Source organism: Phacochoerus africanus, chromosome 5 (genome assembly GCF_016906955.1).
Source record: "Phacochoerus africanus isolate WHEZ1 chromosome 5, ROS_Pafr_v1, whole genome shotgun sequence".
NCBI lineage: Eukaryota > Metazoa > Chordata > Mammalia > Artiodactyla > Suidae > Phacochoerus > Phacochoerus africanus.
This window is the reverse complement of record NC_062548.1, coordinates 51,423,903-51,437,648: the sequence shown is the minus strand read 5'-3', so window position 1 is coordinate 51,437,648 and position 13,746 is coordinate 51,423,903. Positions and strand designations below refer to the sequence as shown.

The following is a 13,746-nucleotide window of genomic DNA, read 5'->3' as shown; positions in this document are numbered from 1 at the left end:
GGCCTCTGGCCCCTCCTGTTTGGGGGACACACAGACCCTGAACCTGACAGGTTTTTTTTTGCGTGTGTGTGTGTGTGTGTGTGTGTGTGCTATTTTAGGGCCGTACCCACGGCATATGGAGGTTCCCAGGCTAGGGGTCAAATCAGAGCTGCAGCTGAGGCCTATACCACAGTCATAGCAATGTGGTATCCTAGCTGCATTTGCAACCTACACCACAGCTCATGGCAATGCTGGATCCTTAACCCACCTAGCAAGGCCAGGGATCGAACCCGCATCCTCATAGTCAGATTCATTAACTGCTGAGCCATGAAGGGAACTCCGAGGCTGACAGTTTTATAGAAAGTGCATTTCTGGCTGTTGTTGGTTTGTTTTTAATAGCAATAGCGGTTTTTGTAAATCATTGATTTTGACTATTAAAATATTAAGCAAACTTAGTATCTGAGATGAAGTACAGTCATAGGAAATGGGTTTTGAGGCAGTAGCAACCCCCAGCAGACAGTGTTTCAGCGTGGACACGGTCTTGAAATAAAGCCAGAGAAAAGACAGAAAAAGCCATCTGAAAGCAGGAGGGCATCAGTGAATTTGTCAGCACAGCTGCAAACTCGGTTATATTAAACCCATTGGGAGAATAATCCACACATAGAACTGAAGGAAGCAGATAATGTAATCGCAAATGAACAAAATTTGAAAACTTGCTGCAAGGAAACCATTAACCCTGAGGAATTCTGGGTGGGGAGGGCACGAGGCTATAAGGAGCGGACGTTACATCTCCAAGGGGGTTCAGGTCCACTACTCACTGAAGCCGAGAAGTGCAGCTGGAAAATGCTCAGCGTGGGAGACAGGATTCACCTAAAACTTCTAGATGCTGACTGTCAATGATACAAAGTCTCCCCCCCACAACCCCCAGCATTTCTTCATCCTCCTCCCAAGCTCTGAGCTGGTGCCCAAGGACAGACCTCTCCTTGGTCAATGTGCCATCCATCTGGGGAGGCTCAGAGCCAGGCTTACCACCTGCATTGGGCGACCCTCTGCCCTCCTTTGCTGGGGCCACAGGAGGCTACCCTTGGCTGCACTGCCCATCCCCCAGCCTGGTCCTGGCCTCACCCCAAGCTATTTCACTCATGCACCCCAGGAACGGAGGCTACAGGGCACCCCCTGCAACAGGGACCACACAGTTCAGGGGAGCTGTTTGTCCAAAACCACGTGAATAAGGAATAAGGGGAGGGTGGGATGGAAGGGGAGCCTGGGTGGGGATGTCATCAGAGAGGCTGCTGAGGCCGAGACCCCGGGCTGCTGGGGTTAAATTAATCATGAGATAAGAGCTGACGATGCAGAGGACTTGTGGATCCAGGGCAGTGGGTGGGGGGCAGTGGGTAAGGGCAATGGCTATCAGCGCAGGCCTGTCTGGGGAGCAGGTGCTGCTCCACCTTGAGAACCACTGGTCGTTTGAGTGGAATTTCTTCATTTGACCGTGTTTCCTGATGGGGTGGTGGAGCCGGGAGTGGGGCATCGTGACCTGCCTCATGGGCCCACGGGGAGTGTGTGTGCCAGGGGTATCTGCACCAGGGGCCCCTGTGATGTGGGCATCTGTGCTGGGGTTCCTGCAGGGGCCTGGAGTCCCTCGCTGCTTGTGTCCTCCACCTGAAACCCAGCTGGGTCCTGTCTCCTGGTTGTTCTTCAACCTCAGCTCATTCCATCCTCTCCCTGACTCCAGACAGACACCAGGAGCTCATGAAAGTCATGTCTGAAATCTCCCTGGGTGGCTCCCGAGGGCACAGGAGGAAGCCCCTTTCCTGGCGGTGCCCACCTTGGCCTCTGTGGTGATTCACTGATTACCTGCCAAGTGTAGGCTCACACACATGCAGTGACACTTATGTGACACCGTGAGCAGTGCCTTACATGGGAGTTTGGGGGTGGGAGCTGCTGTTTCCTGCAGAGGAGGGCCGGGAGGGTTTCTGTAACATGGTGACAGGTAGCAGAGACCTGAGTGGATGGCACACGGGGGTCCTGCAAGAACTCCTGGGCGTCAGGAACAGCAGGTGCAGCCCCTTGTGGTTGGTGGGGGGTACAGCCGGGCAGCCAGGGTGGCTGGAGTGTGGTCGGGGTGTCACTGAGGGGTTGGCCAACCAGGCACCATCCTCCGTGGGGGTCCCTGTCCCCCTCGGGTACCTGCCTGTAACTGAGGGGTCCTCTTGGACAGGTTAACAAGCTCCTCCAGGGAAAGACGGACACCTCAGACACACATGGGCTCATGAAACCAGTTAGGACTGACAAGCAGAGGCCCTGCTGCCCTAGTGACTTCAGCCCCTGCTAATGGGTGCTGACAGAGCCAACGTGCTTGGAATCCGCACAGTCCTCCCACGAGGCGGTGCTACTCTGCTTTCCCAGGTACCTGGGAGTAGCCTGAGGAGCAGGACCAGGGCGCCTGTCCCTCGAACACGGAGGCTGTGTCCCTCCCCACTGCCCCAGCCCAGCATCCTTTCCCAAGCTCTGCTGCTCCCACAGCAGTGCCCGCTCCGGTCCAACCCTGCCAGGACATGGCTGGCCCAGCATCCAAGGAGAGGATCGGCTTCTGGAGGGGAATCCCTCGGGGCTCATCTGTATCCCTGCAACCTGGGTACTGCCGTGGGGAGGGAGGGGCTGCTGGGTTCTGGAAGGAGAACATTTTGCCTTCCACCCCAGCTCCAGCCTCCTCAAGCCCTGACCTTCACAGGCACAGGTGCTGGGGCCCTGCCGGCAGGGGCTCTGGGAGCTCTGGACCGCCTAAATCTCACCCCCTCCCCAAATCGTTATACTGTAAAGCTAAATTTTGATGTAATTTACAGCAGCCCCCCACCCCTACCCCAGACCTCACCTCCAGAGGAGTCCAGGGTAGTGGGAAACCCCGGCATGAAGTGGTTGGGCAGGGCCGCTGCCACTTAGCAGGAGGAGTTCCCCTCACTTAAGTCTGACCCCCATAGCACACCCTGAAGGAGTAGTGTTGGCCTAGCTCACAGATTGTCACGCAGAGTAAATGGAGGGCACTGGAAGGCAATTAGTGTCCAGGAAAGGCTGGTTTACATGAATATTTACTGAGCACCTACTGTGTGCCAGGATCATGCCACAGGGACCCCACCCCCACCCCCGCATCCTCAGGGCATGCTGGGTGGGGCATGGGTGCTGCTGCATCCAGTCCCCAGAGGAAATTTTGTTTCTGTGACTGAGGCTGTGGGTCCTCCTTCCTTTCCATTCTCTGGGCCAGGAACCGAGCTCAGGCTTTATGTTTCTCTGAGGTCCCCTCACAAAGCCTTAAGCAAGACTTGGAGCACAAGAAAGCCTCCAGGGACCCCCAAAGTGCTCTTTGGGAAAACAGGGAAGATGCCCAAGGTGCTATCCAGGCTTCTGAGGAGACCTGGGGCGGCAGAGGTGGACAGATGTGCAGCCCCACGGAGGCCTGGTTTTTGTGGGCCCTGCTTTGTTGAGTTGATGCTGTGGGAGGCAAGCAGCTGGGTCTTCGGGGAGCCCAACACACATTGGTGGGTGTCTCTATTCTGTGGATTCTGTAACCCTAAGGAGAGCCCAGCATCCTACTGCTCTGAGTTTTGCAATCTTCGCAAAATAAATATTTGCCTTTAAGATGAACAACTGGGAAAGCCGTCAGAGTAATATTCTCACCCCCCCCATCCCCACTCCCGGCCAGTCCCAGAGGTCGGTCGAGAGCTGTGTGTGGTCTGTTTGGATGATTTTCATGGGAACCCGCAGCAGCAGTATCGGAGAAAGTTTAGTCTCTTGGTTTTTAGTCGACTCAAAACTGTGTCCCCAGCCACTGCCACAGCCTCGCCTTGCTCTCCCCTGTCCATAAAATGAGGAGAAAGTGGCTTCAGTGAGTGCCAGCAGGGCATGAAGGCATTGCTTGGAGCTCAGGGGTTGCAGGGACAGGACCAGCCCTGCTGGAGGCCACGGGGTAGATGAGATGCCAGCTGGGCACTCAAACCTGTCAGGGATGGTCTCTGCAAGTCCCTCTAAATGTGAAAGGGTTTCTGCTGAACTTAAATGACACTTATTAGCAGGTTCATATCCCACAAAGGAGCCCACCAGCAGAAAACCACACCACGTAAATCTTGTGTCCTTTTCAGATGTGCTTTGCACTCCCGTCTTTCTGCAGAGAGAAGCATTTAAATAGCCCCAGAGGGTCCACTCTGATTTTCTTCATTACAGGCAGGAAGTCTGCAGAACAGCCATTTCAAGCCATTATTATGAACTAAACCTAAAGATGATGAACCTTAGGAGTCCCAAGGCGCCTTCAAGAAAGTGCATTTCAATCTTTTTAAGGATTAGGGTTTTCCAGGCCAGAGGTAATATTTGTAAGGCAAGAACATAGGCCTCCATCAAAACATTAAACCATAAAACCACATCTACCAGGTAAACAATATTAGCTAAACCGTGGTCTCTGGTACCCCCTGGAGCCTGGCCAGATGCCAGATGCCCCCTCTTCCCTCAGGACTCGTCCACCAGCTCTCACTGCCCTGGGCTTCCTGACCTCCTGCCCAATCCAGCTCCATGGCCCTGTTACTTGGGGACAAAATGAACTGCCCAGGGGCTAATAGTCACATGCTGGATGAGCCGGGCGGCCAGGGTTCTTCCTAACTCCTCAAGGGCCAAGTACAATGGACAGAAGCAGCTCTGACGTGCCCAGACAAGTGCTAAGCCATCTCTAAGTCAGTTCCTCAACAGCTCACCCAAAACATCATCTTTCCCCCAGTGCTGGGAAGCTCATCTCTAGCTCTCAGTGCTGGGGAGCCATGGGGAGTGAGGGGAGCTGGCAAGGCACGAAGGGCTCTAGGCTGAGTATCTGGTAGGGCTGCAAAGGGGTGGAAGGCCCTGTTTGACTCTATAAGAATGTTGTGTTTTCTTTCTATTTTGAGACTTAAAAATGTAAGCATGTTTCAAGTTGGAGTCTAAAATTTTTCTCAGAAAGGGCCCCCTGTTACTGTTAATTGCAGAGATGTTGAGTTGAAAGGCCAACTGCTCCTGCTGCCTGCCTCCCACCCACCAGCCACGCCAGCTCCCCTGCCCACCAGCCACACTAGTGCTCTCAGGAAGAGGCTATCTGCAGACTGAGCGATGGGAAATGGGTTTCAAACTCTCCCAGCTGACATGCTGTGGGCCCCGATGGTCCCAGAACAACACAGACAGCCCTGAGTTACTATACAGTTTTGTTTGTCTGCCCACTGCCCTCAGTGGCCTCTAGCCCTGCTCACTCTGTCCCTGGGTCTCCTCTCTCACCTCCTCCTGTTCGCCCCACCTTCCACTTCCTGCTGGGGTGGGAGGCCTCAGGTCCCCCCACCCCCGTCCCCTGGGGCTCTGCTCAGCCCACCCCTCCGATTCCACCTGGGTATTTCCTCCTGGCACTGACTTTACTGGAGTGTCGTGTCTCTGGACTGAGGCTCCTCTCTTATGAGAGGCCAAATGCCACAAAGCAAGGGCTTATCTCCCACTGCCCGAGGTGCCATGGTGTTCCCACATCCCAGGGCAGTGCCTGCCATGGAACAGAGGCTCAGAAAAGATGCATCTGGTGAATGAATGAACATACATTAAAACCACCATGAAATCCTACCTTCTCTCTCCTGGGCATGACGTTTAAGAAATGTGGAACTGGAGAGTTCCCATTGTGGCTCAGTGGTAATGAGCCCAACCAGCGTCCATGAGGACCCAGGTTCTATCCCTGGCCTTGCTCAATGGGTTAAAGATCCAGTGTTGCCATGAGTTGTGGTGTAGGTCTCAGATGCGGCTCAGATCCTGCATTGCTGTGGCTGTGGTGTAGGCTGGGAGTTAGAGTTCTGATTCGACCCCTAGCCTGGGAACTTCCATATGCCACAGGTGCAGCCCTAAGAAGACAAAAACAAAAAAAGAAAAAAAAATGTGGAACTGGAAATATGGAACACTGACATTTTCGTGGAAAAGGTTTGGCCTGCGAGCTGTCAACCCACAGCCTCTTGGTTTGCATTTATAATCCAGATCTGTGTGTCTGTCTTCATATCCTGAGAAAGCGCCTTATGCCAGGATTACGGTGCTGTTGGCAGAAATCTCTTCCTATTATTTTCAGGAGACTAATACCTTACTTCAGTAATTGGGCTCGCTTTTAGTTGCTGTATCCAGCCTCTCAGTGGTGTCATTGAGCAGTGTTGATCCTGAGGGTCTAGAAACACCGCAGAGAGCCCGGCTTCCCAGCACTGGGCCCTCGAGGCTCCTGTGATGGCAGCCCGACTGCGCCTGCTGAGTCCATCAGGAGAGGGACTGGCTGGCAGGGCCCATCCCAGCGAGAGCAGAGCACGGCCTGACTGCTGCCTGTGGATGGCAGGGGCCCCAGCTCAGCAGGCCGGGTGGCCCACTCTCGCTGCAGGTGTGGCTCCCTGTGTGGGGCTCATCACCACCATCCACTTTCCAAGGACTGCCTGCCCGAGATGGAGAAAGGCCTCCTGGAGTCAGTTCTGTGAGAACCATGTGCCCAGGCCTCTGGGCATTTCTGGGGGTCCCAGTGTGTGCCTGGTCCACCTTGAGGTTGACCAGTGGGACTCCAGGCACCCAGCCTAGAGAAGCCTGGACTCTGCACCCAGAGCAGCTCCTCAGGGGATCTGCCTGCTTGTGGCCAGGGTACTTTGCAGGCCCTGCAGCCCCTCCCCCACGGTGTAATCAGAAGGGCAGGTGGCCTTTCTCTGACATGAAGGAGCCCTCCACCCCAGCCACTGGTGCAGCGAGTGTGCTCCACGGTGGGGAGGCAGCAAGGCCCCCTCGTATGCTGTAGGGCGAGACCCACCCTGCTTCCGAAACCTGGGTGGAGCTTCTCCTGAGCTTCCACAGTGTGGGTTACCTGCCTGGTGTGGTTTACCTGCCTGGGTGAAGCCCAGGGTCCTGGGGACAGACAGTGATGAGCAGTGACACAGTGTAGTCTCACTGTTGGTGCTCCCTGGCCCCAGGGCCACAAGGAATTTCCTCTTAGCTGCCAGAACATATGAGACTGAACCTCCTGAAGTGACACTGGTGACTGCACTCAGGTGGACAGCAAGGGCACATTTCCTCTCCGGTTTCCCTCTGTCACCAACCCCAGTGTGGGTGACTTGCAAAGGGCGTGGTAGCTGGACCAACAAAACCCCAGACCTGGGGGTGGACCCAGCACCTCCCCTGCTTGTCCCCACAGAGGCAGGAACAGAGGGTTTGGGGTCAGCTGCCCCAACCACCCACAAGGAACATGGCACGAGCGGGGCACCAGGTGTCACAGTCATCGCCAGCCCTGCGGCGGTGGGCAAGTCCCTTTCCCCATCTAACTCTCGATCCCCTCACTTGAAAAGCTGGGAAGTCTGTAAAGCAAGGTGGAAATGAAGGGCCCAGCTGAGTGCCTGGACGTGGGTTCATTTCCCTCACTTTACTTTTTAGGGAAATGGTTCTTGGAGATGGAATAAAAGTCCTGCCTTTGGGTGTGAGTTCAAGGTGAACAGCAGTAATGAGGTGGGGGGTGGTCCCTCCGAAGCGGGTGCTGGGCCTTTGTTTCCTAATTGATCTAATGTGCTAAGTGAGCTTAATGAAAGTTAATTAATGATACTATTGGTGGGTGGGATTGCCTAGGCAGAGCCTAAAACAGCATCAAAGCAAAGAGCAGGCAGGTGTCTGCTGGGATAATTGAGGAAACCGGGCGGGAGGAAAGCCGCTGAGAGAAGTGCAGGCAGGACTGGGGGTGGGGTAGGGTAGACCGCAGGGCTGGTTTCCAAAGCGCCATCCTGTTTACAGCTTCTGTGTTTGAATTTCAGGTTTACCTGAGTCTTTGAAGCTGGGCTCCTGGGCATTTCCTTGAGAATGTATTTCATTTTTTTGGAAACCACAAAAGTCATTCACCTGGACTCAGAAAGAAGACTCAGGTGACCTGGCTTTCATGTGGTCTTTGGGACCTAAGGAATTTTGACAGGGAGATGCTTCCCAGTTAAAAGTCAGTGTGGGAAGTGCACCCTGGGAAGTGGGGGTCAGACCTGGTGTGAGCAGGGTAGGTGTGAGCAGGGCAGGTGCTGCAGGGGACACAGTGACACCCAGGAGGAGGGTGAGTCCCACACCTCTGCACTGCACAAATACGCATCTTTCACAGAATGAAAACTTTGTTTACTTTTAGAAACTGGATTGTGGCCAGAAAATGAAAATCAAACATTTCAGGGAAATTTTATTTACCCTTTCGTCTCAAAGACATGTGCTTCCAGAATTACCTTCCAAAAGTGCTGTCACAAAATTCGCCTGGCTCCCTTGGGGGAAGGTTTTAAGTGGTGATGACTTAGAATCTCAGGGCACCAAATTGGGTGGGAAATAGTTCACTTATTTGAATTGATCCCCCTTTTCCGTTAGTTCATTATGGATTTTTACCTCTTTAATATTTTGATTTAGCTGTGGTTTCACTCTGGGTTGGAGAGCATCTCAAAATATGGATTCAGTACCACAGAGCTGGGGGGCCTGTGCCCCCTCCTCACCCTCACTTCCTTCAGCCTCACCTCCTTCTCGGTCGGGGGTTGAGGGGGGGTGGCTTCTGCTCTGCTAATGTAGCTCCTCACTCCACCCCATATCATTTCAACTGTCACTCTGTTGTTTTAACCTCATCTGCTGTCCTGGCTGTCCTAACACCTCTGGCTTCCACCAAGCAGGTGCAGCTACAGCAGGATGATGGGGAGTCAGCCCAAACTGCCCCCTAAACTGTCAGAGGGTTGAGTGGAAACTCCTGGCTGAAGGTGAGAGCCGAAACCACCAGACGCAGCCCCACCCTCTCACTCTCCTCCGCCCCCACTTCAAAACAGGCCACGACCTCTGCCTCAGGCCTGATTCGGAACCACCTGGGAAGGTGGTCAAGGGACCCCGGGTGGGACACGGGTTCAGAGCCCAGCTCAAGCCCAGCTGCAGCTCGCCTTTCCCAAGACCACCCTTCCAGGCTCCTGGAGACCACGGGTCTCAGGGGCCCAAATCTCAAGCCTGTTAAGTTCACACAAAGTTTGGCTCCTTTGCCAAATGCACAGCCAATAGTAAAATGGGGTTTCGGATGTTTTTCTGAAAACAAAGGAACAATCTCAGGTCTTAGAACCAGTAGCGCAGACGTACAGCCACCAGGAAAGCTTGTTCAAACGCAACCCAAAAATGACACGCATCTCAAAAATGCACTCGGGCTGTCTCCTGGCGGTGACACCTCAGTCTCAGCCACAGCCAAAGACTTTAGGAACCGAAAGAAAAGGACCAGGCTTACCGGACCCCGGTGGAGGCTCGCTTCCAATCCCAGAGGGTGTCCCTGGAGAAAGCCAGGCTTCCGCTCCCTGGGGCTCCTGGGTTCACAGGTGGCCGCCTGGCCGTGTCCCAGAGTCAGGTGCTGCCGCGGCCGGCAGCCGTGGGGCTGCCTGGGCCAGGCTCCGCTCCGCTGTCAGCCCCCTCTCGTCTGCTCCCAACTCCCCTCCGCTCCCCGGCTCCTGGACTCCCCGACTCACCCTTAACTGCTCCTCGGTGCGAGCTGGGAAACGCGTCCCAGAACCTCTGAGCAGACTCACCTGCGCCACCTAGAGGCTTCTCCCCGCACTGCGCGCAGCAACCGTACAGGTGGGCCCATCTGCTGCCGTGCCACTCACCTGGCCCTGACTTCCTGCTCAAAGATACCCTATGGAATTAGTAAAGGCATTAATTCGATTTTTTTGAGGGGGTGGTTGTCTCGCTTCTTTCGGAACAACTAGAGCCTTTGGGCTCTGGAACTCCAGAAAGTTAAATTAGCATTAAAATACCATTAATCAAAATGTATGCACTCAAGGACCCCCCACTGAGATGGCCATGGGCAGGGCTGGTTCCTCCTTTCAGCTGTGATCCCTTTCCCTGTTCCTGCCTGGTCCTGCCCTCCCCTCCCCGGATCTCCTTCAGGGTGAGTCACAGCACTGACTTCTCTTCCCTCCCCCAACATCCCCACACACCACCCTGCACCCCAACAAATCAGATACCTATACACCCCTATAACTCCAGACAATCAAACACCCCAAAGAACTCCAGACAACCATACACCCCATAGAACTCCAGACAACCATACACTCCCTATAACTCCAGACAACCATACACCCCACACAACTCCAGACAACCATACACCCAAAGCAACTCCAGGCTCAATTTCTACCCCCTCCTCTTTCATCTGGTCTTGTCCGCCCAGATATGTGTAGGTTACTTCACATGTGACAAATAACAGTTTAGAGGGAAACAGACGGAAATGTGTGGACAGGTAAGTGTCCTGGGAACAGACTCTCCTCTGCCCTCCCACCCCCCACGAGTAGAACCCCGATTCCCAACTTACTACCACCTTGATGACTGTCCAGACAGAGGAGGTTTCAGTGAGGATTTTAACCTGAATGTTAAGGTTTGCACCTTTATTCAGCCCATGCTGAGCCCAAACTGAAGGTTTGTGACAAATCACAATTCCTAAAATTGTTAAATTAGGAACCTAGGTAGGCAAACAAGAACCACGTACGCTGGACTAATCTAGAATTTCTCTTGTGCATAATTTTGACTTTTGGGCCTGTTCGTTTTGTTAAGTGTGTTTGAGGATAAAGATTATCTTCAGTGTAATTTTTGTTTCTATTGGAAATTAATGGTGACTTTAAATTTACCAAAAAGAGATGACATTGATATTGCCAAAAGAGAGGGAAAAAGGAGAACATGTTAGAATGGGCATAGAATATGGTGCTGTAGTAGAGGCCAGAAAGGTTTTTCCTCTTTTTAAAAAATTCGAAGAAGCTTCCATCAAGAAAACTAGTGGATGGTTGTACCACGTGCAATTTTTAGTCCAATGAGCATGAATGTACAAAGTAATTCCATTGATTAAGAGAAAGAAAGAAATGAGAGATTATTTTCTGTCTTTTTTTTTTTTTTCAGGGCCGCACCCATGGCATATGGAGATTCCCAGGCATATGAAGTTTCCCAGGCTAGGGGTCGAATCCGAGCTGTAGCCATCGGCCTACATGAGAGCCACAACAACTCAGGATCCAAGCCAAGTCTGCGACCTACACCACAGCTCACGGCAACACTGGATCCTTACTTAACCCACTGAGCAAGGCCAGGGATCAAACCTGGATCCTCATGGGTGCTAGTCAGATTCATTTCTGCTGAGCCATGATGGGAATGCCTATTCCTTACCTTCATCATTGAAGGGTCTAGAGCTTTGAAGATACCTAATTTCTATTTGGCACATTTCCTAAAAGACTGAAGCACGTGAAAAATAGCATTAAAAAAAAAATAAGAATAGGAATCAAGATGGCAGAACATGGGGAGTTCGCTGGCAGCTCAGTGGGCTAAGGCTCTGGCATTGTCACTGCTGTGGCTCAGGTCGCTGCTGTGGTGTGGGCTCAATCCCTAGCCCGGGAACATCCGTTTAAAGAAAAAAAATTATAGAGCATGGTTGGCTTAGTGGGTCTCGGGCTCTGTGCAGAATGGAGTGTAATTTAAATACTTGCAGGATATATATGCCCGTGCCCTGACCTGCCTGTCCAACTTGGTGGAGGGCACACAGGCACCTGGCTGGGACTCTGTGCAGGACGGAGCAATCCCAACTCTCAGCTCCATGGAGCCACATCCCTGCAAGTGATCGCAGAGACTCAGTGGCACTCCCAAGCTTACCGGAAACACACCCAGATTGAGAGGGACGTTCTCCTAGCAGATCAGCAATTCCCAGTGAATGCAGCTGACCGTAATCTGGTCATCGTCACTTAAAATCTGTCCTAATACTGGGCTCCTGTTGGGTGAGCAGGAAGAAAACTCTGGGCACCCACTCATTCCTCCAGAAGAGTCTGCTCCTGTGCTGATGGGTTCACCCACCACTTACTCACTCAGCAGATGCCACGGAGAACTGCTAGGAACCAGGCTTGGCCAGAGGCACTGGTGCCACACAGAGGAAATGGCCAAACTCTGCCTCGAGAAGCTGATGCTCTGGGGAGGCACAGAGTCATCAAGCTACCAATGTTGGATGAAATCAACTTTCTGGAAGTGATAAGCAGCTCGAGGGTGGGGGGAGGCCACCTGGGCTGTGTGGGTGGGATTACTAGTGTTTGCTGGTGACCGTTTCCTGCTATCTAATTACTGTCTGAAAAGGTGGTCTGGGCCCAAATCCACAAAACCAGGACCCTCCGTCCCAGGAGCTAAGCCTTTACCTGGCAGTCCCCACAGCAAGCCCACTTCTGATTACCTACTCAGAGTTTACCCCAAGTTCCTTCTGGGAAATTTCATTGCTCAAATCAGAGGAAGCTTACGAGTACTGGATTTTTTTTTTTTTTTTTTTAAGGCCCATGGTGGGTGCTCTGTAATATTAAGTTATTCAGAGTAAAATGCCTGCAGCTCTGTCAGCTTCATGGAATCTGCAGCTTGGAGTCTGTCCCAGAAATGGAGTGAACTGAACAGCGGGCTCCTCAGGCCCATCCCAGTCCAGCTGTTCCCCTTTCCCTGAAGGATGCTGTGCCTGGAGCTGCCAGTGGTCAGGGCACTGGGCCAGCCCTTCTGAGAGTCTGCCTCTAAGCTGTACCTCTAATGCCCAGCCACCCATGCCTGTCACAGAGCTGTGGGAGAAAAGGCAGAAAAACAAATATTCGTGACAAGCTCTCGCCATGTCATCCTAAAAGTGCAGATCCTGGCTAGGGCCCTGGTCTGCAGATGCCAGAGATATCAGAGTGGAGATGGGTGGGTGTGAGGGAGCAGGTAGCTGGGCCCCCAGGCTGAGAACCGCTGGGACTCGTCAGGCTGAGTAACATGGGCCTCGCTTCTCTTTGATGCTTTAAGGAGAAAGTTAATGGCAGGAGCTGAGCTCTGCTGGAGAAAAAGATAAGATGACCATTCAATCACTCCTGGGGTCAAGGAGACCTCCCTAATTACACATGCACAGTAAGACTCCTAGGGGTCAGAAAGGGAGGGGGCGCCAGGCCATTATAGGTCCTGATACCATCCTGGCATCCTTTGCTCTGGAGCCCATCTTTGCCGAAAGAGGTGCACACATAGTGGGGAGGGTCCTGGGTCAGGTGTGAGAAAAAACAAGACGATTGGCCAAAGGAAGACAAAGACTCAGGAAAACTGTCCTATATAAGATTTAAGGGAGTTCCCGTCGTGGCGCAGTGGTTGGCGTATCCGACTGGGAACCATGAGGTTGCGGGTTCGGTCCCTGCCCTTGCTCAGTGGGTTGACGATCCGGCGTTGCCGTGAGCTGTGGTGTAGGTTGCAGACGCGGCTCGGATCCCGCGTTGCTGTGGCTCTGGCGTAGGCCGGTGGCTACAGCTCCGATTCAACCCCTAGCCTGGGAATCTCCATATGCCGAGGGAGCGGCCCAAGAAATAGCAACAACAACAACAACAACAAAGACAAAAGACAAAAAATAAAAAAATAATAAAATAAGAAAAAATAAAATAAAGATTTAAATCCCCTCTCTGGTACCCTCTTCATTTAGGGGAATGCCCACACCTGAGCTCCTTCTTTGGGTGTGTGTTACGGCTTTGCTTCTGCCTTTGATAGCCTAATTCTCTGGGTGCTCACCTACATGTTGTAGGACAATAAACTTTGTACTTGTTTTCAGTTTTTGCCTCCTTGAAACATTTAGCCTCTAGCTAATCTAATGGTTAGGGTTCCTGGTTTTCACCAAGGCTGCCCAGGTCTAACCCCTGACCAGGGAATGCTGTCTCTCTGAGATCCCTGCTGTCTCTCCCCAAGATTCCTGCTGTCTCCCTAAGATCACTGCTGTCT

General features: G+C 52.8%; 1 protein-coding gene across 2 annotated transcripts in view; it reads right to left on the bottom strand.

Moving 5' to 3' along the window:
* The window catches only part of EDAR (ectodysplasin A receptor), a 67,829-nt gene extending 58,358 nt beyond the window's left edge, over window positions 1-9,471 (bottom strand). For both annotated transcript variants that reach the window (XM_047781271.1, XM_047781272.1), the window contains exon 1: window positions 9,248-9,471. The gene's annotated coding sequence lies outside the window, so the exon portion shown is untranslated. The remainder of the gene's footprint in view (window positions 1-9,247) is intronic.
* Window positions 9,472-13,746: the final 4,275 nt, after the last annotated feature.